This window comes from Leopardus geoffroyi, chromosome C1 (genome assembly GCF_018350155.1).
Source record: "Leopardus geoffroyi isolate Oge1 chromosome C1, O.geoffroyi_Oge1_pat1.0, whole genome shotgun sequence".
Lineage (NCBI taxonomy): Eukaryota > Metazoa > Chordata > Mammalia > Carnivora > Felidae > Leopardus > Leopardus geoffroyi.
The window spans coordinates 11,025,881-11,050,409 of NC_059328.1; the positions used below are offsets into that span (position 1 = coordinate 11,025,881).

The following is a 24,529-nucleotide window of genomic DNA, read 5'->3' on the forward strand; positions in this document are numbered from 1 at the left end:
CTTGGGCTGTGGTGACAGGTGTCGTCGTGGGGCCAGATCTTGTCCCCACCCGGCTCCGGGTGGGGAGCCTGCCACCGGCTGTGAGACCTTGTGTCATGTGCCTCTATTTCCTCATCTGCAAAATGGGGATTATCATAAATACTACCCATCTCACCTTGTAGGTTTCACGAAGAATAAACAAGATAATCCATGTAAAAAACAAAGTATTGCCAGGCAGTAAGGGTGTAATACTTGTGACTGTTGTTCATTCCAAAAATATTTGCAGAATGCCTTCTGTGTGTCTGGCTCTGTCTTCCCTTCACCTGACCTCATTCAGCTTATTCTGGGGTGTGGGATACGGGGGAGAGAGACAGACAAAACACAGGGTAAACCAACAGGACGCTTACAAGCTGCAGTCATAGCTGTGTCCCAAACCAGCAGGGCGCCAAGATAGGGAATCACATGAGGCAACTTACTCGATCGAAGACGTTGGAATGCCTCACCGTGAGAGTGTCGTGTAAGTAAAAAGTGAGAAGGAGCCAGTGGTGACGGGCAGTGTGGTCGGAGCGGGGGGGGGGGAGGAGCAGACTGGAGCAGCTCTTTTCGAACTTGACGATGCACTTGCAGAAATGAGCCAGGAGGTCTGGGGTGGACCTGGGATTCCGCTTTTTCTAACCAGCTCCAGGGCTTCCCCGGGAAGCTGGGGACCCTGCCGTGAGCCGCCAGAGCCTGGAAGAAGGCAGAGGGAGCCGGGGTCCAGACGACAGCCTGCCCGGGGGGCAGGTGGGGAGTTTGGATTTTATTCTCAGGGCAGTAGGGAGCCAGGCAGTGGCTGTGACATACTCAAGGGCACGTTTGGAAGCTCCTTGTGGCTGCCATGGGGGCAAGGGCAGCAGCAGGGGGACCAAGCAGGAGGCAGATGTAGATGGATACTTCCAGCGACGGAAGTAGGTGTTGGTGTATCTGGACATGGGTGCATTCGACATCTTGGGGCAAAGAGAATTGAGAACACCTGCCAGAGTGTTGAATGGAGATATCCTTAATCATCTTAATAAAACGTACTGCACGTGCTTCTTTAAAAAAAAAAAAAAATCTGAAACCAATCATTAGAGCAGTGGTTCTTGGCAAGGGCATCTCCCCTCTCCCACCACCGGGGAACACATGGCCAAGTCTGGAGACATTTTTGTTGTCCCAGCTGGGATTGAGGTGCTACTGGTATCTGGTGGGGAGAGACCAGAGACGCTGCTAAATATCCTGCCATAAACAGGATGGCCCCCACGACGAAGAATTATCAGCCAGGCGCATCAGTGGCCCCCACGACCAAGAATTATCAGCCAGGCGCATCGGTGGCGCTGAGGTGGAGAAAGCCTGGTGCAGAGGCTGTAGGAGGTCTGAAGGACATCGCCCCTTTTGTCACCCCACCCACACCCCAAAGATAACCACTGGGTTTGCTACATAGCCGTCCAGGCGCTATTCTGTGCATATACGCAGATTCCCGTACATTTGAGACAATGTTCAAAACATGGGGGAGGTTCTGGGGGAGGTTCTAGTGGGGGGGGGGGGGGCGGGGCATCTGTTTTGCCGAATCTGTTCAGCTCTCACCGTAAGATGAAGGTCACGGCCCGGCCAGAGGGGCCAGGAGATGGGCAAGTAGCCTAAAACCTATTTCCTCTAAAACTTGGGAAATTCTTTTCTCTAAAGAGCTCTCTAAAAACTGCATATAGGGGTTCCCCGGTGGCTCAGTCATTTAAGCGTCCAACTTCGGCCCAAGTCATGATCTCAGGGTTCATGAGTTCAAGCCCCGCGTTGGGCTCTGTGCTGACAACTCAGAGCCTGGAACCTGCTTCGGATTCTGTGTCTCCCTCTCTCTCTGCCCCTCCCCCCCCCCAAAAAAAGTAAATAAACATTAAAAAATTTTTTTAAACAAACAAACAAAAACCCTGCATATCGTTATGATACAGGCCTTCTCTTACCAGGGACTAATTTAGGAAATCTGAGCATTTCAGTGCCAGAAGAAATTTGGGGATAATCGATAGTCTCACCCGACCTCCTGTTTCCCACATGGGAAAACTGAGGCCTGAGACTTTCTTGTAAGTGGGACAATCCTTTTATAATAAATTGTCTCTTCTTAATTTATTGGGATTTTAATCTCAGATTTTTAATGCGATGCGTGGTAACAGTGTATGTTTCTGATTTTTTTTCCCTTGGTCACATCTGTATGAGAGGTTGGTTACAATGGCTGACGAGGGAGACATAATTTAGCCTTGTAGTTTCTAAATGCTGCATGGAGACTCTGGCCTGTGGGTGAGAATCCCTTCATCAATTCACAGCAGAATTAGAAGACGAAGGACAGTGTATTAAATTTTCCCCAAATAAAAATCGATGTCATGTAAGGGCATGCCCTGTGTTCCCAGGATTCTCTCCTACTGTTTTTACTGTCACACTAACCTTTCCGCCATGACTAGATGGCAGTAGGAGAAGAGAAGATACTTTTTGTTTGGGTTTTGTTTTGCTTTGATGCCCTTCTGTGGCAGAAGGGAAAGGCGGTAACCCCATTGCCCGTGGAGCCCCACAGCCGTGCGGAGTCTCAGATTCAGAGTGCTGAGGCTGTCACCACCCTCCTGTCCCCATGCTCCCGTCCTTCAGGAGGCCCCACGGAGCCCCCAAAGTGGAAATAAGTGTTCCCTGCCCCTGGAAAACCCCAGGCAAGGACCCCACAGGCCAGGGAGGTCGGCTCTGGCAGCCACGAGGACCTCAGTGTCTGAAATACAGCTACGGTCTGCGGTAGCCAGCCCCTCCCTGCCCCAGCAGGCCAGCAGGGAGAGGAAGAACCCTAGCGAGGCCAGGATGCCTCAGATTGGCTCCTTGGGAAGGCTCCTCACCTGTTTCCCAGACCCCTCGAGCTGGGCAGAAGGGCCTGAACACCAAGCTAAGGACTTCGGTCTTTGATCCTCTGGCAATGGGGAGCCACCGAGGGTTTCTGAGCGAGAGAGTGACAGGATGAAAAAGCCCGTTTCTGGAGGATCAAAATGGCAGCAGCATGCTGGATGAGTTGGACAGAAACGAAAGACCGCGCGGGTAGGAAGCCAGGTAGGGACAGTGAGGTGTCAGGCTCTACCCTGGAGTAGAAAAGAAACAGAAAAGAAGGAAGAGATGGACCCTGAGGATGACAGGGGCTGATGGGAAGGACGAGAGAGAGCCAGCAGTCACAGATGAGCTGGCTTTTGAGCCCAGATGAGGACGGTGACTCTGCCAAGGTGGGAAGCTGCTTTTGGGTTACTTACCCTCTCCCACCCTCAGCTGTCTGTGGAACGGGGTGAGACACAGGGGTGTGGGGAGGATGAAACGAGGTTGTGCGTGGAAAGTGCGTGGAAATCAGCCCGGGCCTGGGGGGAGCGGCAGGCAGGTGCTAGGGGCCAGGAGGGTGATGGGGAGCCATGGAGGGATCTTGACTGAGGGTGGTATGATCACATTTGCCTTTTGGAAAGACCCGCCTAAAAGCAGCATAGAGAGGGCAGGCCAGGAGGCAGGGAGGCCACGGAGGAGGCCTTCATGGTCCACATCCAGGGGAGGTTGGCCTTTACCTAAGGGAAGGGGGGGGGGGCCATCCTAGGGTGTGGCCTCTCCCCAGGGCTGCACTTGCTTGCTGGGTCCCCTTTGTGCTCAGCAGCCACTGCGGCGAATGTGGGGTGGCAGATGTTTGCCCAGCAGGCGGGGTCTGGAGTCCTCTGTGCCCGCTGGCCTACCTGTGCACGCAGAGTATATGCTGGGCCCGCCCCTGTGACAGCTGCCGGAGGACAAAGGCCTGGCTGTTTGACCAGAGAGGCAGGAGCTGCCCAGTGGGCACCCAGCATGGGATTCACCCCCCTTCCAAAAATTCACCCACACCCCGGTGCTGTATCTGCATCCTACCCCCCAGCAGTCTCCCCAACCACCCCCTTGCCTGTCAGGGGCCGGGTCCTCCTTGCCCCTGACTCTAGTGGCCTTTCTTCCTCCTCCTGTGCTTTCACGGGGGTCACTCCGGTTTTGCTCACTTTTCCCTCCTTTGGGTCCTTTGTGCCTCATTGTTCTTCCTGCCCACTGCCCCCCGCCCCCCCTTCATATTTCTTCTGTTCCGCCCTCTTGGGCTTGCGGGAGGCTGAGGGCAGAGTGCCGCTGACCGCCCTCTCGGTGCCCAGCACAGTGCCCGGCCCACAGGGTAGAGCGATGGCGTCCCCTTGGATGCGTCTGCCTGTCCCTACAGGCTCGCCCGGTGCCCTTCCCTCTTTCTTCCTGTGTGTGTATCCGTTCGCTAGGTGTGCATTACAACCTTGGCGGTAAGTTTCCAAGGGCAGGCCTGGTTCTCCTCTCTGCCTTGTAATTCCTGCTAACGGCCTAGAGGCATTCCCAACCTCGTGATTTATGACAGCATCTATCGGGGTGGCATGTTGGAGGGCAGTGTGGCCCAGGGAGAGATTTGCCAGCTTTCAGTCCCGGGACCACATCCTTCTTCAGTCACTGCCAAGGCCAGAGAGCTGTCTTAGTGACCCTGAAGTGACCCTGAGGATGACTCCTCAAAACATCCCCACCAAGGAAGGCGATCCTATCACCTGCAAGCAGACCTTGACTCTTGACCGAGTGTTCCAGAACGCCTACTCCTCCCTCTGCAGGTGCTCGGGGCCTGACTTGGCAATCCGAGAGCACATGTGAGGGGGGTGGGGCCTCGCGGAGGGCGGTGATCCCTGCTCACTCGGTGGCACCAAACTTGCCTCAGAAAGGGGAAGAATGCGGGGCGCCTGGGTGGTGCAGTCGGTTAAGCGTCCGACTTCGGCCAGGTCACGATCTCGCGGTCCGTGAGTTCGAGCCCCGCGTCAGGCTCTGGGCTGATGGCTCAGAGCCTGGAGCCTGTTTCCGATTCTGTGTCTCCCTCTCTCTCTGCCCCTCCCCCGTTCATGCTCTGTCTCTCTCTGTCCCAAAAATAAATAAACGTTGAAAAAAAAAAAAAAAAAGAAAGGGGAAGAATGGGGACAACTGGCCAGTTTGGTTTTGCTTTGGGGGCTTTTTTTTTTTTTTTAAGTCATTTATTTTATTGTTTTATTAGGCAAGAGGATTTATCTGGGTTCATCCAACTGAAACATCGGTAAGGTCCCCCTGGATGGATTCTGGCATCGGGCTCACCGTCCACCTCCGCTCACATTTCCTCCACGCTGGCTCCCTCTTGGAGCAGCCTACCCCCCGCCCCCCAAAGGGGAGGACCAGATGGCCACCAGCTACCTCCAGTCCCTCTGGCAAACCCAGCCAGGAAGGGGCCCCGCTGGGGGTTCCCCTCAAGGGCATTTCCTCAACCAGGAAGAATTAAGTCACATTGGTCCTGGCTGGCCCAGGCCCCGCCCTTTGAGAAATGGGAAGATCTGATTGGCCAGGCTTGGTCGCGCCCAGACTTAGGGCCGGGAGGAGCATCCGCCTGACCACATGGCACCTGCGTCCTGGTCCAGGTGGCCTTGGGCAGCCTGGCTCCCGCGGCCCAGTGTAGCCCGGTCCCCAGACCTCCGGGGACACTCCTTGGGAGTGACTTGTGCGACAGGCTCTGGACAACTTGGCGCTGTGGAGAGCACAGCAGGGCCTCGTTTAAAGGGTCCCTGCAGAGACTTCTGTGATAATCATAGATAACCCTCGATTGCCTGTTTGGGAGTTTCCAACTTGATCCTGGATTTTTGTAAAGAGAGGGCCTGTGTGCTCGTCCCCCAGCACCTGCACTTCTGCTTGGCATGTTGTGGGCGCCCGGTTAAGGTTTGTGGGGAGACTGCCAGGAGCCAGGGGTCCGCAGCCTTGCTCCTGCCCCCCAGGCTCCACCCTCCCCGGCGCATCCCCCAGCCTCGCCCAGCTTGTGGGCGGTACTCAGGAGACAGGGGCTATTTTATCTTCAGGGTCATCATCATTATTGTTAGTCATCGTCCTTGTCATCTACTCTTGTGAATGACTGCGTGGCCATTGTTATTGTTCAGCCTGGACGTTTCTCCTGACTCGAGAGCAGTCTTGACTTGTGCTGTGCCTCCCCCCTCTGGCTACCTTTGCTTCAGTAATTCTATCCTATGCCCAGATGTGTGGTTACAGTCCCTCCACTGATTGGTGAATCGGGGTCATAAAGTCCTGCACTGCCTGGGCCCCCTGCAGGGTAGAGACCATCTGGCATAGCTCCCGGCCTAAGGGGTGGGAACAGACAGGGACACCCGCGGATGCGCTGGAGACGGGGACACCCGCTGTGGGGCTTCCAGGCAGATGGTCGGGTCCGAACGCGCACGGCGTTGGTTCGGAGCAGTGTGCACCTGCCCACCAACCTCAGCCCCCCTTCCTTGCTCTACAGTGGGGACGAGGGGGCCGCCAAGGAGTCTTTGGATGATTACAAAAATGACGTTCAATGGGGCGCCTGGGTGGCGCAGTCGGTTAGGCGTCCGACTTCAGCCAGGTCACGATCTCGCGGTCCGGGAGTTCGAGCCCCGCATCAGGCTCTGGGCTGATGGCTCAGAGCCTGGAGCCTGTTTCCGATTCTGTGTCTCCCTCTCTCTCTGCCCCTCCCCCGTTCATGCTCTGTCTCTCTCTGTCCCAAAAATGAATAAACGTTGAAAAAAAAAATTTAAAAAAAAAAAAAAATGACGTTCAAGTGTCCAGCTTCGTGCCAGGAAGGAATTGCAACCCCCAACACGGTGCTGTGGCGTCTGAGAAAGGGACAAAGTCCTGGGACATGTGACCAGCCGCCTGACGCCCCGGGTCACAGGGCCGGGCCCGGGTGGCGGAGAGGTGCAAGGTCAGCCCTCAGCTCTGACCCTCGGCTTCCGAGCAGGTTACGGAAGACGCTGGTGTTTGTCTTTGTCACCGAGTGGCAGGGGACGAACCCCAGTCCCCCCCGTTTCTCTTCCATCAGCAACCCCAAACTGTGGCTGCGGACAGCGGACAAAGGAGGGCCTTGTTCACACAAGCACTGTATAGACATTTAAAAAACTCATTATTCTTTCAAAGCCTGGCATGGGGGCAGATGAGAGGCAGGATTTTAGAGGGACTCTGGACTCAGAGCATCTGGTTCACAGCCTCCTTCTGCTACTTATTAACATGAGACTTTGGGCAAGTTATGTAACCTCTCCGGGCCTCAGTGTCCGCATCTGTAACATGGGGGTGATGGTGGCCGCTTCTTTGTGAAGACTCAGTGAGATAATCCAGGCTCAGAGTAAGCAATGCACGTTAGCCACTCTTATCATGATTTAAAGACACATGCTTTTGAAAACAAAAGGCCCTTTTGTAAAATGTATAATCCTGCAATTTGCGTCTGACGTGCCTTGTCTATAGCCGGGTACCCCTGGGGCTCCAAGAGCCGTGCTGTGAGATACCAGAGCGGGGCTTCTTATCCTGGAGGACAGTCCTGGAAGGCCAGTGAACCCGAGATTGGACAGGATTGTGCCGAGGGCATTTACGGTAGGCTGGATAACACATTCATTAACGAATAATGTCCCCCCACCCCGGAGATGTCCACCTAATCCCAGAGCCTGTGATAAATGTTACCTTATGTGATCAAAGGCCTTTGCAGATTCACATTATCCCAGGGGCATGCTGTAGTCGCAAGAGTCCTTGTAAGAGGGGGCAGGGGTAAGGGGTGTCAGAGAGGGAGGTGTGGTGATGGAGACAGATGGCCGGGGAGTGTTGTGAAGACAGGAGGGGGCCAGGAGGTAAGGAGTGTGGAGAGCCTCCAGGGGCTGAAGAAGGCAGGGAAAGAGATTCTCTCCTGAATCCCCCCGGGGGAAGGCAGGTCTGCTGACACCATCATTTTAGAACTTCTGGCCTCCACGACTGTAAGGGGATGAACTGGCGTAGTTTTAAGCTGCTAAGTTTATGGTGATTTGTCACAGCAGCAACAGGAAACGAATACAGCCCTTCTCAGGAGAGGGTCGGTGGTCAATTTTCGGATCTGCCCCTGCATTGGCAGGCCGGTGATGAACAGTCACAGGTCCAGAGCCTCCCACTGGCCCCCAGAGCCCCCCCACCCCCCACCCCCAGCCCCGCTGCTAGGCGTTAGTACAGCCACGGCTCCCTCCTCCTTGTCCCTCTGTGTTCCCGTGTAGCGCGTCTGAAATGCAGACGTATTTTCACTAGCCATTTGTTTTTCCTCTGGAAAAGACCCTGAGAAGCCCCACAGAACAGCGTGTCCCATCTCTCTGGGGGTTTCTCGATCACGGTCCACGCAGACGCCCAAGGTGCGTGCCTCTCCTGACGCTGGCTCTCGGCTTCCCTCCTCAAACCTGCAGGTGCCTGCCTGGATGGGGAAACCCGCTGCGCTCCCAGCCACAGGATCAATAGGGGAGGGACTTCTGTTCGGGGATAAACCTCTTAGCAGCTGCTGGAGGCCACAGCCTGGAGCCTAACTTGGGTTTATCATTCACACACCGCACACAGCAGCGGCTCTCCAACAGAGCCCTCGGGCCTCCACACCCGCCGACAGCCTCAGCTAACAGTGTCACCAGACCCTTGAAAGCAGCATCTTCCTTTTAATTTTTTAAGTTTTTTAAAATTATTCATTTTGAGAGAGAAAGAGAGAGAGAGCTTGAGCAGGGGAGGGGCAGAGAGAGAGAGAGAGAGAGAGAGAGAGGAAGAGAGAGAATCCCAAGCAGGCTCCACGGTGTCAGCGCAGTGCCCCATGCGGGGCTCGAACCCACAAACCATGAGATCATGACCTGAGCCGACATCAAGAGTCGGATGCTCAACCGACTGAGCCACCCACACGCCCCCAGCATCTGCCTTTTACAGAGAAAAACAAGGCTCACAGAGGTGCCCATCTCAGTACAGACCGGCCGCGTGTGGCCGTGCCTATTGTATTGGACAGTGCAGCTCTTGGATACGGCAGACGCCCATCCAGACAGTCACCTGGGTGCAGCTGGTGTCATGAACCCCCCCCCCCCCCCCCCCACCGTGGAGCTCAGCAGCCATAGTCCATCCCCGCTAATGTCCAGCTTGGGGTTATACTGGCCGCTCTCGGCTCTGCGGCTTCTTGCGGCTGGGTTGTTGCGGAATTAGGGACCCGGCATGTCTCTTTGTGGGGTGGCAGGCGGAGGGGGCTGGGCCTCAGCTCAGGAGCTTGGGTTAATCCAGCCCTTCACCTGTGCCACACCGTCTTCAGTGGCCACGTGAGGCCACGCTCCCGTTTTATGATCGGCGCTAATATTTTAGTCCCCTCTTCTCCCCTCCCCCACTCCACTTTCCTTGTCTCGCAGCAACCGTCCCTGCTGTGGGGAATGCCCTCAGTGGCCAGAGTTAGGGCCAGACACTGGACTGAGAGCGGGGAGGTCCTGGCAGAGGAAAATCAGGGTGCTGTTCCACCAGGATGGAGAATGGTCATGGCCCAGGTGAAACAGCAGCATCCTCTGAACCTCTCCAGGGTACGTGGTGAGGCTTACCACTGCCCCCCCCTCCTTACACCGCCTCCCGGAGCCTCTGGACCCTGTGATCCCCGCTCCCCGCCTCTCTGCCTGAGGAGCCCTTCTCCGCTTCTTTGTCCAGACTGTCTTCTCTCCCCACTTAAGGTTCGAGCGCCCAGAGAGCCCACGCTGAGTCTCTCGTGCCCCTCATTCCTGTGAAGGTTGCTTTCAGGCCAGTGCTCCACCGACAAGCACTTTCTCTGTGCGTCATCTCTTTGGAAAGGTATAGTCACAGCCGTTTTACAGATGAGAAAACCGAGGCTCTGTAGGATATAAGCTAGTTGAGTGGAAGAGCCAGGAGTCCTGCCTTGAGCTTCCATCGCCCCCCGCCCCCCTTCCCGATCCGCGCGTGGCTCTGTGGCCCAGGTCTGGTTCTGGAACGTCGTGCCTTTATCTCACAGTCGCATCTGCCCACAGTCAGCCTCCAGGCTTCGCTCCCACTGTCACCAGCCTCCCGACCTGACTTTCAGACTTCTCCACCCTTTCCGGTCCTCGCCCCTTTCTCCAAGAGATGGGCTCCTTCACTGACCTCCCCTAATCTCGTCAGAGTCCACTGGCAACAAAAGTTCCCCTCTTGGTCTGGCGCTTTATACCGAATTACCACAAACCTAGCGGCGTAAGATAATTCACATTTTGTATTTCACAGTTTTTGTGGGTGCGGAGTCCAGGCACAGGTTAGCTGGGTCCTCTGCCAGGCCACAGTCAAGGTGTGGGCCAGGGATGGGTTCTCATCCGGAGGCTCGAGTGGGGAAGGGCCCGCTTCCCAGCTGTCTTGGCTGACGGCAGAATTGCTCCCTTCAGGTTGTAGGACCGAGGGCCTCGTTTACTGCTGCTGTCATTTGGAGCCTACCTCAGGGCCTTGCCAAATGGATCTCCCCTTAAAATGTCTACTCGCTTTATTAAAGTCAATAAGCAAGAGAAGATCTCCTTGCAAGGTGGGCATTACAGTCCTTTGTGATATAATCTCACATGATAACCGGCATCCCGACATTTGCTGTATTTTACTGGCCTGAAGCGAACCAAGATTCCTCCCATACTCAAGTGGAGGGGTCACGCAAGGGCATAAACACCAGGAGGTATGGATTGTGAGGCCACTTTACGAGTCTGCTGGCCATACTTCCCCTCTGGTTATCTTTGCTTAATGGCAGGATGGGAGAGTGGAGTCAGACCTGCCGTATGGCTTTAGGCAAGACCTCAGTGTCCTCATCTGTAAAATGGGACGATACCCTCTGTCCCTTGGAGTTCGTGTGACGATTAAATAAATTCTATAGGTGGAGTTTTTAGCACTATCCTTGGCTTAGCTGTTAGGCTTGTAAATAAAAACAAATTCACTGTTACTATTCAACCAGGCCTGGGCTGGTGTAGGTGTAGAAAAGCCCTACGTAACAATAGGTTCAATAGAATAAACCTTTGTTTTTCTTCCATGTAAACAGAGTCCAGGGTTCAGCCGTCTGGGGCTGGGAGGGTGGCTCAGCAATCACCAGGGACCCGGGCTCCTTCTCTCTTATTGTTTTGCCATCCTCTACTTCATGCTCCAGCATGGCTGCTGAGCTCCGGCCATCACATCTACACCACAGTCAGTAAGAAGGAGGAAGGTGCAAAAGAGAGAGAGAGGGAGATGTCCCTTCTACTTAAGAACCCTTCCTGAATGCCCCCCTCCCCTGACACACACATCTGCTTATGTCCCATTGGGTGGAACCTAGTCCTGTGGCCCGGCGAGCCTCTCAAGAGGCTGGGTAATGCTCTGTATTCTGGGAAGCCCTGAAAAACTGAGCATCAGGAGTTTTCTCACAGCGGAGGAAGGGCAGAGTGGACATTAGGAACCATGAACCGCCCGAACAAAACCACCCTACTGAGGGTATCTGGCCAGTGAGTCGGCACTACCCGCCCTCCAGCGCAGGTACGAGAAGAAAAGATCAGGTGAACTGAGCTTGGAGGTGAGCTGCGCCCTCCAGGTGACGTGTCGCTCCAGCCAGCTGGCTCTGGTGCATCCCGAGGAGGTCGTCGCCTTTTCCAGCACGTGAGCGGGGGCCCGACTGGCGTTTACAGACCAGAACGGCGGGGAGGAAGGGCAGCCAAGGCGTGCCCTCTGGCGCCCCCCAGAAACGGTTTTGCGCCTCGGGAGTTTCATCGGGGCTTATCTGTCCAGGAGGAGGCCGCTTCAACGTCACGTGCTGGCTGCCAAGGAAGCACAGTGAGTCTTTTTCAGTTCCCAGGAGGCCTTACAACCTGGGGGAGCAGGTGGTGGCGCGTGTAGAATCCAAATGTCATCCCTCCCATCATCCCTGTGCCGTGTCTTGGCACTTACTGTATACCTAGCTAGCTCTGTTCACCTAAGGTGGATAAAACACTCACTCCTCAACCTTGTGAGGTCGATTCTGTCTGTTCTGATTGCCGCCAGACAGAGGGGATCGAGCCCCACCCCGTGCGCGGGCTGTGCCCTGACTTCTCTGCAGAGGGGGATGGTGGGGGTAGCGCTTTCCTCCCGGGTTGCTGGGAGCAACAAGGGAAGCGATGTTGGGGAGCACGCCCGCTCGTGGAGGTGGGTGAGCACTCGACCGAGGGTCGTTCTCACTCCCTTTCCCAACGTGTAAGAGGTGCCAAGCCCCACAAAGCGAGCCTCCCCCGTGAGCTGTTATTCTCGTCCCCGTCTCCTGCGGGCTGCCCCGTTTTAACCTCAGCCCCAGTTTTATGATTAAACATTCCAGCGTCAATTATTTACAATATGTCCAGATGAGTATCAGGATTGCAGGGGGCCGAGTGACTCACACGGGGAGAAGTTGGTTTTTATGGAGGGGAAATAACACGAAGGGAAACAAGGAATTCTACCACCTGACCACAGAGACTGAGGTCAGCCTAGGAAGGGCTCCAAGCAGCCAGGGTGTGGGGAGGCGGCTCCCCGTGGGGATGTGGGGCGCTGGGAGGCAGCAGGTGGTGGAGTGAGCTAGCTCTCGGCTCAGACGTATCTAGTTCAGATCTTTGCTGTGCCATTCGCTGGACGACTTTGAGCAGGTGTCGCAACTTCTCTGAACGTCAGTTTCTTCCTCTGTGAAATGGGGATCACTCTAGAAACTTTCTCCTCAGGGTTCTTGGACATTTTAAATGTGATAATGAAGGGGCGCCTGGGTGGCTCAGTCGGTTGAAGATCCCACTTCGGCTCAGGTCACAATCTCATGGTTCGTGGGTTCAAGCCCCGCATCGGGCTCTGTGCTGATGGCTTAAAGCCTGGAGCCTGCTTCGGATTCTGTGTCTCCCTCTCTCTGCCCCTCCCCAGCTCACACTCTGTCTCTGTCTCTCAAAAATAAATAAATGTGAAAAAAAAATTTTTTAATAAATATAAACATTAAAAAATTTTTTAATGTGATCATGAATAATAGGTTTTAAAAATAATTATTTTAAGTAATAAATATGATATATTAAATTGTCTAAATACAATTAATAGCAATAGCAATAAATGCATGGAAAGCACCCAGCACCGGGCCTGGCACTTGGTAAATGCTTAGGGGATCGTTCACTGTTGCCGCTATGATCCCAGGAGGTGACAGGTGGAAAAAGAATCTGGTGTGACTGGTGACATCCTGAAAACCGGAAGTAGGAGGAGGCCAGAGCTGGCGAAAGCAGGTCTGGCTGGGGGGCTTTCAGTGGGAATCACAGGTAGCAAGGGAAGAGAGGGCTGGGAGAGGGCTGGACAAGCTTGAGCGAATTCCAGAAAGGCGCTTGGCAGAAGGTTTGGGAACCGCTTCTGTGGAAGCAGCATCACTGTGGCTAAAAAAGAAAATGTCCAGATATGGGCAGGATGACCGCTCTCGGACTGCGTCCTACCCTCCCCAATCAAGGGCTGCCCTGATAAAGGCCTGGGAACAGGGAGGGCTTTGCCTCTGCAGCATCCATCGGCCTGCAAAGGTCTGCCTGTCCTCTCTACACACCTCCAGTTTGGGTTAGAAACCCCCACGTAAGGACCGCATAAAATAAACGCCGGCCTAGCTTTGTCCTGAGGGCTTAGGAACTGGGCCACCAGGAGAGCGGGTGCCTGCTGATACAGCGTGAGGACGCATGCCTTTGCCGCAGTTTTTACCCCGGCCAAGTTACAACGAGTGCAGGCTTGCCTCCGGAGAAATCTCTGGTTAAAATGTAAATGCGGTGCAGGGGGGCCGGGTTGCCCAGCCCTCCTCCGTCCAGCCTGGCCACGCGAGGAAGAGAGGCAAAATCCACCAAGGGGTCCATTTTATCAGGATCGAGGAACTGTGTCCGATTAAATGAGCCGCTGGACGAGAGAAGGTCTGAGAATTAGCAGGTGCCGGAGGAAGGTGTGCCCTGCGTGCATTGCCCGTGGCTGCTGTAACAAATGACCCCAGACTTGGTGGCTAAAAACAACATAAATTCACTCTCTTGCCGTTCCTAAGGCCAGAAGCCTGAGGTCAGTTTCACGGGGTAAAGTCAGCAGGTCTGCTGGGCTGGTTCCTTCTGGAGGCTAGAGGGGAGAAAGTGATACCTTGCTGACTCGGGGGCCCGTAGGTGCCCACCCCCCACCCCCACAGCCCCCCGGGCTCGTGGCCCCTCCTCTCATCACCGCAGCCCCCTGCTTCGACCTTACATCTCTCACTTCCTCCTCTGACCTTTTTGCCTCCCTCTTGTAAGGACACTTGTAATTAAATTGGACCCGCCCGGACGATCCCGGCTAATCTCCCCATCTCAGGCCCTTTAACTTAATCACATCTGAAAAGTCCTTTTTGCCACCTAAAGTTAACAGTCACAAATTCCCGGGATTAGGGCTGGGATATCTGGGGGGAGGTCATCATTCAGCCTCCTACATGCCTTCTCCCAAATTCTGAGAGACACAGAGGGGTGAGTGGCAAATAGGCCCGAGCTGAACCCCAGATTCTTCTCTGCCCCCAACTCCAATGGCCTTGAATTAGCCTCTCACCCCCTCCGGGCCTCTGTAAAGATGACGGATGCTCACCTCCTCTATAGGCTGGAAATGACCGCTAACACACCCGGAGCGGTTCCTCTCTGCCCGCCACCCGGTGCAGGGAAGCCCTTAATGCAGTCACTCATTGATTTTCTAGCTTTACCGTCCCTGGAAACAGCCAGACAGTCTCCTGCCTCGGGGCCTCTTTACTTTGGTTCCCTCTGCCTGGAATGTCCTTCGCCCAAATAGCCACATGGTTCCCTCCCCGGCCTCCTTCAAAGTGTTCAATGACACTCTCTCAGTCACTGTGCTCCCTGACCACCACGTTTAAAGTCCCCCCGCCCCCCGCCCAGCACCCCCTACCACCGGCCTCCGTGTCAGGTGCGGGCATCGCTGTTCTCGGCTTGTCTTCCTATCTAGCACGGGATGGAGTTTTCCCAGACAGGTGGTTGTCCGTGAGCTCTCCGGGGACAGGGCCTTCCGTCTGTTTTGGCCATTCCTCTATCCCCAGCACTTACAGCAAGCCCTGGAACGTGGTAGACGCCCAGTTAATGTTTTGTTGAGTGAATGAATAAATACCTATACCCCCAAACTTTGAGCCCGTAACGCATAACAACCCATGAGTTCCATCCCCATCCGGCTCCCTGACCAGTGAGACGGCTAAAGCGGACGGTGATGAGAGGAGGCCTCTCGGTGACTGAAGTCGCCGGGCCGAGATGGGAACACGGCCTGGGGCCCAGAGTCCACCCTGGGAAGCCCAGTGCGTGCTGGGAGCGCTCGATACTCGGAAACAGTCTCTGCAGTCCCTGATTTAAGCTCTCCCCTCTGCCTACTTTTTGCTGCAAAAACGCCTCTTGGGGAGGAGAAACAAATGAAGCAGGTCAGCGTCCAAAGTGACCCTCACAAGGACATAGGCTATGTCCACATGATGCCCGGGTTAGCCAGCACACTAAGCGAGCAGCGGAGTCGCAGGGGCTCCCTGTCTCTGGGGAATGACCTGTTGCTGGCCTCACTGGTGGGACTGATTACAGGTCCTGTCTTGGTGACTTGGCAGAAAGGCTGGTGTCCTATTGCCTCGAGGATGAGGAGGGGCTGCGCACAGGACCGCCACTTACACGCTGTGCGACCCGGGGCAGGTTTCTCAACCTCTCTGTGCCTCAGTGCATTCAGCGATGACACGGACCAAGGTGGGGATAAGAGCGCCTCTCTCATATGATGCTTGGGCGGAATGAATGAGTTCAACCCACGCAGAGCGCTTCGCGTGAGCCCCGCACACAGGAGCGTCCCGGAAATAGTAACAGGTGTGTCTGCAGCTGGCCGCATGCTGGGGCCGGGCGGGGTGGTCAGTGCCCGTGCTCGGCCTTGCTCTCCAGAGAGGGAGGCCACTGGCGGCCCAGCCCCAGAGCCTGGAGGAGGATCAAGGTGTCAGACTCACTGAGTTGAGGACGATGGGAGCCTTGCTTTTTGCCCTGCGTCTCATGGGCACCAGACTCTGTCCTGGCAGGGAAACACACACAGCGAGGTCACATTTCCCAAGAAATATTGACTGTGGCTGGAGCCCTCGGGACTGGCTCCCTGGTGCCAGCCAGCCTTGTAAATAGGGTCGCACGCCAGCCACTTGCTTAGAGAGAGACACCGTGTCAAGCTCCCAAAGACTAGATACCTGGTTTAGCTCACTGCTTCTGTTTATGGCTTCTGGAGTCTTCAGAATGAATTTATCTTCCGATTAAGGATCAGGCGCCAATATTTAAATGGATTAGCAGGGAGACTGGAGATGTCAGGTCTTATAAAATTCACCAAGATCTGGGGCGCCTGGGGGGCTCAGTCGGTGAAGCGACCGACTTCGGCTCAGGTCATGATCTCACTGTTGGTGAGTGTGAGCCCTGCGTCGGGCTCAGAGCCTGGAGCCTGTTTCAGATTCTCTCTCTCTCCCTCTCTCTCTCTCTCTCTCTCTCTCTCACTCAAAAATAAACATTTTAAAAAAAACATTCCCCAAGATCTTCCGTTGGGGAGGGGAAAACTGCCTCTTTTCAGGGCAGCAAGTGTTCGGTTCTGGGAACCGTCCCCTCTCCCATCTCTGTGCAGTTTCTCAGACTGAACCCTCCCCACAGATCGCCCTTAATCCCCTCCTACCCCCAAACTCCACCCAAGGTAAATTTACATACACCTCAAGGCCTTGCAAAGCTTCTGGATCTTCCTTCCCCCACCTCCCTCAAAGGTAATTTCTTGCCCCTTCTGTAGGCTCGTTCTCTGTGCCCCATGTTATCAGTACTGCCTTGTGATTTATGGGTTTTAGAATCAGACGTGCCTTATACCTGCCTTGTATACTAGCTGTGTAACTTTGGACAGGTCACTATACCTCTCTGAGCCTCTGTGTCCTTATCTGTAAAATAGAAATAGTGATGATCAAGTGATCGTACGCGGAAGGAGCTGGACACAGGGCCTGGCACAGAATCGGCACCCGACCCACGTTCACTCTTACCTGATGCTGACTTCCCTTCTATAAGAAAGAATCACTTGTCTTCCCGCTGGACTGTGAAAGTATCTCACACATCCGTGTGTCCCCCCAAAGCCCCTGGCACACGATAGGGACCCAGCAATTGTCAGATGCAAATTCCTTAGAAAGCCATTTTAAAAGAAAGGGACACCTGTTACCCCTCGTGCTTCTGCGATGAAATATCTCCCAGAATAAACTGCCGTGCTCGTTTCTGGCCCGCCTGCCCTGCCCAGGGAGCGGTGTGGTGCAAGGGAAGGAGGAACATGGGCAAAGTCAGCAGGATTTGATTGTGAATCTCGCCTGCTGCTTAGCACTGTGTGCCCTAGGGCGAATTATGTAACCTCTCTGAGATTCCGAGAGAGTGGGCTCCTCGCTCCTTGAAGGGTGGCTGCTGCTGGGACTTACACTACTCTTCCTACAGTTGTGGCTCTGCCTTGCAGATTGCTTAGCACCTTTTCCTTTAGTCAGCTCTCTCGGGGCCCAGGCAACCCTCTTCCCTCCCCTCTACCTTTATGACTCATTTGGCCACATGCCTTTCATTCTTCCTGAGTGCTCAATCTACAAGAACATGCTCTGAACGAATGGGAACCTGATGCCTTTGACCTTGGTTGGTAGGGAGGTAGCCTGACACTCCCAGGCTGGAGGGGAGCTGCGGCAGTGGTGGCTCAGAGCCCTTCTCCTCCCGGTCCCCCCAACCTTCCCCCCTGCATGGGACCGGAACTTGGTGACAAAAGGGACTAGGGGCTGAAACTTGGCCCAGAGGGCCCCCACTGAGTTCTTCCTTTGTGATGGGAATGTGGCCTGGTTCCCTGAATGCAGCTGGGGATCCCTTTCCCAATTATGCCGCTTGGCAGGAAGAGCTCAGGGCACAGGGAGATGGGTCAAGGAGGCTCTTTGTCCTGGGAACTGGTCGCTCTGCCAGGACTGAGATCCCCTCCCATGGAAGGTTGGATGGGCTGGAGCTGTGCCTTCCTTCTGGGGCCAGGGGGCAAGCTTCGTGGCCACTCAAGGGTCTAGATCAGATCCTTGGTTTCTGAACTGCGTTCCAGAGAACTTCTGGGGTTCAGCGGGAACCGGGCCAGGGAACACTCCACCATCGTTTGGGGCCCTTCGCTCCATTTCAGCTAGAGCAGAGCCTTTTTTCCCTTTCTTTTGTTCAATTTTATTCCAAGTGCTGTCTTCATATCAGACTCCTAGCAGGTCCCTCTAGGTGTGGGGTGGCTACACTCGGGTGTCAGTCAAGTGGGGCGTCCGGTGTCCAGAGCTGTGACTATCCGCCCCCACCCCGGAAATCCATGCTGGCTCTGGTTGGGCCAAGGGTGCTCGTGGGAGGGAAGACAGCGGCTGCCCAAAAGGAAGGAGGCTCAGGGCTCTCACCCCTGCCCACTCCTGCCTAGGAACACCAGGGGACATTGGTAGAGTCACCACTTTGGGTCAGAATGGAAATCACAATTAACTGGGCACCTCTCCCATGTTGCTGGCAAGCGGTCTGCACACGGGCTACTCCTGAAAGTTGCTCTAACGAATCCTCTCCCCCTCGGTGCCGACTGTGGACGAGGAATTTCCCCAAATTGATATGGGACATTGGTTAAACTTTTTAACTTGCGCGATATTCATTCAATGAAGAGTTAGTTATTAAGCACCTGCTGGCTTCCCTAACAAGAGCTTGATTTCAGGGGGTTTATACTCCAGTGGGGGAGACAGGGAGCCTACAAGGAAACAAAACAATACTATTATAAAATTTTTTTTTTCAACGTTTATTTATTTTTGGGACAGAGAGAGACAGAGCATGAACGGGGGAGGGGCAGAGAGAGAGGGAGACACAGAATCGGAAACAGGCTCCAGGCTCCGAGCCATCAGCCCAGAGCCCGACGCGGGGCTCGAACTCACGGACCACGAGATCGTGACCTGGCTGAAGTCGGACGCTTAACCGACTGCGCCACCCAGGCGCCCCAAAACAATACTATTCTAGATGGCGAGGTAATGTCATCCGTCCATGGGAAGGAATGTCATCAGGGAACCAACAAGCATGGAGCTTAAGAGTAGCTGGATGAAGGAGGGGCATTGTATACAGAGTGGTTAGGGATATCCTTTTGGAGGAGGTGGAGTTTGAGGTGAGAGACAGAACTGGGAAAAAGTAGCCAGACCAGGGGCACCTGGGTGGCTCAGTCGGTTAAGTGCCAACCTTGGCTCAGGTCATGATCTCGCAGTTCACGGGTTCCAGCTCCACGTCGGGCTCTGTGCTGACAGCTCGGAGCCTGGAACCTGCTTCGGATTCTGCGTCTCCTTCTCTCTCTGCCCCTCCCCCACTTGCGCTCCATATGTCTCTCTCTCGAAACTAAATAAACATTAAAAAAAAAAATTGTTTTTAAGTAGCCAGACCAAGTGCAAAGGCCTTGTGGCAGGACGGGCTCGGTGTGAGTGAAAAACAGAACAGAAGCCACGGAGGGTTGATGAGCCAAGAGAGAAGAAACGAGAGAGGCAGGAGCCAATCCAATCTGGTGGGACAAGGGAGTTTGGATTTTATGCTACGAGTGTGGGAAAAATGTTGATGGTTTTGGAAATTCCTACCGCAAAATAATTCAACCAATCGAAAAGGCCCCTATAAGATACCTATGAAGTTTAAGGAATAACGTCATAAGTAAACACCCACGTACCATGGGGCGCCTGGGTGGCGCAGTCGGTTAAGCGTCCGACTTCAGCCAGGTCACGATCTCGCGGTCCGGGAGTTCGAGCCCCGCGTCAGGCTCTGGGCTGATGGCTCAGAGCCTGGAGCCTGTTTCCGATTCTGTGTCTCCCTCTCTCTCTGCCCCTCCCCCGTTCATGCTCTGTCTCTCTCTGTCCCAAAAATAAAATAAAAAAAAAAATAAAAAATAAAATAAAAAACCTCCTTGGGGGGCGCCTGGGTGGCGCAGTCGGTTAAGCGTCCGACTTCAGCCAGGTCACGATCTCGGGGTCCGTGAGTTCGAGCCCCGCGCCGGGCTCTGGGCTGATGGCTCAGAGCCTGGAGCCTGTTTCCGATTCTGTGTCTCCCTCTCTCTCTGCCCCTCCCCCGTTCATGCTCTGTCTCTCTCTGTCCCCAAAATAAATAAACGTTGAAAAAAAAATTAAAACAAAAAAACAAAAAAAACACCCACGTACCCTTCTCTCTCACCCTCCCCAGGCACTGTTTCTCACTCCTCCAGGGAGGTCGCTATGATCCTGAATTTTAGTTTTTGCAACCTTTGCATTTCTTCCTCTTACTACAAAAATAGACGCGTGTTGTTTGGTTTTGCCTCGCTCGGGTCTTCACATAAATGGAAACATGCCGGGTTGGCTTTCCCGTTCCACCTCACGCTTGCCAGAATGGGCCACATCGGTGCATGTAGCTGCGGGTTCTTTGTGTTCATGGCGGTGTAATACTCCACTGGATGATGCTGTCGTGGCTCACGCTTTTTCCTGGTGCCTGGCATCACTCGGTTTTCTCGCGTTGAACCAACCCTACGTTCTGGGGATAACCCCAACTTGATGGTGATGTATTATGTAATTGTCGGCTTTTAATTTTTTTTTTTTTTTCAACGTTTATTTATTTTTGGGACACAGAGAGACAGAGCATGAACGGGGGAGGGGCAGAGAGAGAGGGAGACACAGAATCGGAAACAGGCTCCAGGCTCTGAGCCATCAGCCCAGAGCCTGACGCGGGGCTCGAACTCCCGGACCGCGAGATCGTGACCTGGCTGAAGTCGGACGCTTAACCGACTGCGCCACCCAGGCGCCCCGTAATTGTCGGCTTTTAAAAAGACATCGTGGGATTCCATTTGCTAATATTTTGTTTAGGATTTTTGTTTGTGCGCACGTGGATCAGATGGGCCCTTCATTTTCCTCTCTTGCCTTATCTTCTTTATCTTTGGGAGAAGTCCTTATCTTCTTTAGGGATCAAGGTTATACACTCCTCATAAAATGACTTGGGGGAGTGTTTCCTCTTCTTTGAGTCTCCAGAGCACTTGTGTAAGACAGATAAAACCACCTAAGGGTCGGGGCGCCTGGGTGGGGCAGTCGGTTGAGCGTCCGACTTCAGCCAGGTCACGATCTCGCGGTCCGTGAGTTCGAGCCCCGCGTCGGGCTCTGGGCTGATGGCTCAGAGCCTGGAGCCTGTTTCCGATTCTGTGTCTCCCTCTCTCTCTGCCCCTCCCCCGTTCATGCTCTGTCTCTCTCTGTCCCAAAAATAAATAAACATTGAAAAAAAAATTAAAAAAAAACAAAAACAAAAAACAAAAAACCACCTAAGGGTCTGGTAAATGCAGCTACTGGACTGTCATCCTTCCGCGGCCCCACTTTTTTGGTCCAGAGTCTTGGTTTCTTTGGGGACAACCTTTCTTGCATGTACCCCAACCGATGCCCTCAAGAAAAAACAAAGAAAACACATACCCACCCACCCAGGAAGCATCTCAAATTGAAATGCTCACCGCTGGGGTGCCTGGGGGGCTCCGTCAGTTAAGCGTTAGACTTCGGCTCAGGTCATGATCTCACGGTTCGTGGGTTCGAGCCCCGCGTCGGGCTCTGTGCTGACAGCTCGGAGCCTGGAGCCTACTTCGGATTCTGCGTCTCCCTCTCTTTCTCTGCCCCACCCCCGCTCATGCTCTGTCTCTGTCTCCCAAAACTGAATAAACGTTTTTTTAAAAAATTAAAAAAAAAAAAAAAAAAAAAAGGAGAAGAAATTCTCACCACTTACTTAGAAAGCTGTGTTTCTGGTTTTTTACAGGTGGGTCCTTAATTCAAGATTTTAGTATGAAGAATTGTTTCCCAGCCTGCCCTGAGTACCCCAGGTAACAACAGGTAGATGCTTCCCTTAAGTAGTTAACAACTTTTCTTCAACACCCAGGTGTAGTAGAATCACTCACTTATCCTTGAGGGCAGCCTTGACCATGATCCGCGATGGGTCCATGAGTCTGGCTGAGCTGGGACCCTAGTCTGCCTGCCAAGGCTGCCCTGTTTTAAGGACGTGTTGGAAACTATGTGGTCCAAATCCTGCGAGCACAAAATTAGCTTCTTTCCATATTTTTGAAAGGGAAAGAACATCATGCTAAATATAACGTGGGTCAGCAAGCCAGAAACAACATAAATAGCCATTAGCTGCAGCTCGGGAGCTGGGTTTCCACATCCCTGGTGAACCCAACAGGATCCTGGGCTCCAGAGGGAGCATGCAATCGACGAGCGATGTTGAATGACCATTGGAAACGTAACCCTGCCGCGAACCCAAAACCCAAAAACCTTTATTTCATTTGTTCATTCTAAAGGCACCACAGGCCCGTTTCTGTTTCCAGTCCTTAGTCTCCCAGTAAGAAAAAGACCACAAAAATCATTCTAATCCCACAACACACACACACACACACACACACACACACAAACTAAAACCACTGTGGTATGCATAATTTGAGTGTTTTGAAATTTAATATAATACATTAAATAGTGTTTGTGTATCTGTTTATGTATTATGGAGGGCCCCAAGCCATTATAATATCCAACACCGTGTAATCTTTGCCCCCCTCGTGGGTGGTCTCACCCCATTGGCAATGCAAGCTTTAAATAATATTAAATAACAAACCTTTCTCTAAGGACTGACTCTTGTGCTGGTCACATACAGTTCTCGGTGCTTTATGTATCTTTCCTTGTTCACTTATCAAAACTCTCCTATGAGGTGAATACTAGAAGGCTTTTATTTCCCCTTTACAGTGGTGGATACTGAGGCACAGGGAGGTTAAGTAATTTGCCCAAAGTCACACAGCCAGGAAAGTAGAGTGAGGATCTGAGCTCAGGCAGCCGGTTTCCAAACTGGCTCCAAAGTTCACGTTTAACCACCAACCTATGTTGCCTTGCAACAATACGTTGTTCTGGTTGTAACACCGTCAAGATACAGAAATTGAGTGAAAGCTATACGCTCCAAGCCCTCTCCGTTCTCGGAAGCAATCGTTGCTAAATTAGGAATGTGCCCCTCCTCTGAGATTTTTACAAGCATGTTTGCATGCGTGAAAATATTTTGTCTCTTTGTTTTAACGTAAGAAGGATCCAGTCTTCCTTCCCATGTATTCATATATACACGTCTGTGTATAGAATTTTTTTTTTCAACGTTTATTTATTTTTGGGACAGAGAGAGACAGAGCATGAACGGGGGAGGGGCAGAGAGAGAGGGAGACACAGAATCGGAAACAGGCTCCAGGCTCTGAGCCATCAGCCCGGAGCCTGACGCGGGGCTCAAACTCACGGACCGCGAGATCGTGACCTGGCTGAAGTCGGACGCTTAACCGACTGCACCACCCAGGCGCCCCTGTGTATAGAATTTTTAAAATTATAATCACACTGCACGTGCCGCTTTTTTTTTTTTTAACCTCGTCTGACTTTAAAACGTATCATTAGCCGGCTTGAAACCGTAACTTAATAAGCACACGTACCATATTTTATTTAACCAGATGCAGATTATTGGCTATTTCAGTAGCTTCTAGTTTCCCACTGCTACAAAGCTATGATGAATATCCTTGCCCTGTACATAAGTCTTACAAGTTGGAATTACAGAGCCAAACGGTATAAGCATTTTGAAACTTTTGATCCATAAATGCCAAAATTTGCCACTTAGAAAAACTGTACGAAATCACTTCTCCCAATACCATGACCCACACTGGGTGTTGGTGCCTGTTTTCAATCACTTGACACTTGAACAGGCCCAAATGTGTGAATCCTGACATTTTCATCTCTGTCGGTGACTCTTCTCTGAGGCTTGTTGTACTCATGTGACAGGATACGGCGAAGCTGCGGTTGAGAGAGCAGGGAAGGTGGAATGTTAAAGTGGCCCCGATCACCGGTTTAGAAAACACACTGTCAGCCTCCCGCGTTCAAGGCCTACCTGCAGGGTCCCCTAGCAGGTGATCAGTAATGGGCTTTTTAATCTGCTTCCCACACCAGCCTCAGGCTGAACCTGAAGCCCCCAGCCCAGAGCCCCCGCCCCGCCCCTCCCCTGCCGGTCTCGTCTCAGATCCCTGTGGCAGAACCTCCCATCCCCTCCTCCTTTCCTTTGCTGGCTGTGAGTGATATTGTAAGAAACAAATACCCTTGTGTATACGGTAGACTTTGCAGCTGGTCCCACCGCCACTGGCTGCAGCGGAATGGATCCTTGTTCCGTGCCCTGCACGCACACACATACATGTTCACACACCAGGATGCGTGCGTATATGCATACGTACAAATACATGTAGGACAGCACGAACAGGGTGCAGACCCTATTATGTGAAGTGGGACTTCTCTCTCACGGAGACTTTCCATAGGACACACACCTACCAAATTCCAGCTTCTATACTTTCTTGTTGTTATTCCTTGTGGGCTTTGTCCTGCTGTCCCGGAAGCGCCACCAGCCCTTAACTTGCTCACCAGTATTTCTCCAGTGCCTAACACTGCTTAGCAGATGGCGCAGGAAATATTTGTCGAGTGCAAAAAAGAAGGAACAGACCTCAAGCCGATAAAGGATATTATCCCAAATATTTTTAGAGTATTTTTTTAACAAAGTGGCCAGTTTCAGGTGGAGCCCATTGTTTGATGAGAAAATATCTCTGCGGCGTTGGATTTCAAGTGGCCTGGTTAGCCGTCCTTCTGGAAAGATTGGAAAGAATGCACAATTGAAAACAGGACCTTGCCCAGCCAAACAGCTGTCAAGTTTTACTGTTCTACAAAGGTCGC

At 53.2% G+C, this 24,529-nt stretch overlaps 1 protein-coding gene across 8 annotated transcripts in view; it reads left to right on the forward strand.

The window, feature by feature from the left end:
- The window catches only part of TMEM51 (transmembrane protein 51), a 56,901-nt gene that overhangs the window by 27,031 nt on the left and 5,341 nt on the right, over positions 1-24,529 (forward strand). For 4 of the 8 annotated variants that reach the window (XM_045475716.1, XM_045475723.1, XM_045475722.1 and 1 more), the window contains one exon: positions 21,567-21,630. The exons of 1 other annotated variant lie outside the window; for it this stretch is intronic. The gene's annotated coding sequence lies outside the window, so the exon portion shown is untranslated. Of the gene's footprint in view, positions 1-477; positions 497-21,566; positions 21,641-24,529 lie in introns of those variants that run through there. 3 more of the 8 variants (XM_045475721.1, XM_045475717.1, XM_045475719.1) reach the window with 2 other exon arrangements.